Below are 1,316 nucleotides of genomic sequence, written 5' to 3' on the forward strand. Positions count from 1 at the left end.
TTGCCTTGTGTTTGCCCAATCAACAACTGTTGCATCATTGCTCTTAAGTCTTGTTCCTGGCCTTGGTTAGTCTGAAACCCTGGTGGGGGACACAATTGGGGCTGGAACACTTGGTGTTGTTGCTTGGGGATGTAGTTTTGTTGCTGTTGAGGTTGAGGAGGTGGATAGACTTGGTCTTGAGGGTTGGCCACATTGGTGCTCCTATAAGAGAGATTGTTGTTCTTGAAACCTCCTTGGTTGTAGCCTTTGAATCCTCCCTGGTTTTGCATGTAGCACAACTCAGCAAATTCAGGCTCCCCCTCTTGAACTGGAGCTTCCTCTTCACCAATGAAGTGAATAGACTTGGATTGGCTGAGGAGGATCTTGTCAAGCTTCTCATTGACCATCTTCAAATCCTTCTTATACTTGTCCTCTTGATCAGTTGAGGAGCTCCTTATGGTCCTATCATAATCCTCATTATAATTGCCATCAGATTGAGCAAGATTCTCAACTAATTCCCATCCTTCTTCCACATTCTTGTTGAGGAAGTTGCCATTAGAGGCTGTATCAAGAAGCATTCTTATCTTGGGGAGCACTCCTCTATACAAGGTGCTTAGAAGTGACTCATTGCTGAAGCCATGGTGAGGACACTGAGTTTGGAATCCTTGAAACCTCTCCCAAGCTTCACAAAAGCTCTCATTATTCCTTTGAGCAAACCCAGAAATTTCATTCCTCAGCCTAGCAGTCCTTGCATTGGAGAAGAACTTGGCCAGAAAAGCTTTCTTGCATGCATCCCATGTGGTGATTGCTCCAGTAGGTAGAGTCTTCTCCCAAAGGTGAGCTTTGTCTCCAAGAGAAAATGGGAAGAGCCTTAATTTGAATCCATCCTCACTCACTCCATTGATCTTTGTGAGGCCACATATTCTGTCAAACTCATCAAGGTGATCTAGTGGATCCTCCATTGGCAACCCATGAAACTTGTTTGCTTGTATCATTGAGATCAATCCACTCTTGATCTCAAAGTTATTGTTTGCTACTGAAGGTGGCACAATTCCAGCCCTTTGGTTGTGGGTATTGGGTGCATCTCCTACACCAATGTGCCTTGGTCTTTGCTCATGGATAGCTTGTTGCTCCATAATGTCTTGACCTTGTTGTTGTTGAACTACTCTTCCTTGCTTATGTCTCAAACCCTTTTGTAGCATGTGGATGTTGTCAATAGGCTGTTGAAGACTATCTTTGCCTTTTGACCTTGTGTGCATCAACAAACTCTACTACAGACTCGAACAGGTACACGGTCGAGCGCAGACTCGAGTGGGTGGTCGAGTCGACTGGGAAGT

At 44.8% G+C, this 1,316-nt stretch overlaps 1 non-coding gene across 1 annotated transcript; it reads left to right on the top strand.

Annotated features, from left to right (window-relative positions):
* Positions 1-612: 612 nt before the first annotated feature.
* On the top strand, positions 613-719 carry LOC147921336 (small nucleolar RNA R71). Its single transcript, XR_015589860.1, has one exon. It is a non-coding gene; the product is annotated as a small nucleolar RNA R71 (small nucleolar RNA).
* Positions 720-1,316: the final 597 nt, after the last annotated feature.

This window comes from Camelina sativa, chromosome 18 (genome assembly GCF_030686135.1).
Source record: "Camelina sativa cultivar CO46 ecotype springtype chromosome 18, ASM3068613v1".
NCBI classification, from domain to species: domain Eukaryota; kingdom Viridiplantae; phylum Streptophyta; class Magnoliopsida; order Brassicales; family Brassicaceae; genus Camelina; species Camelina sativa.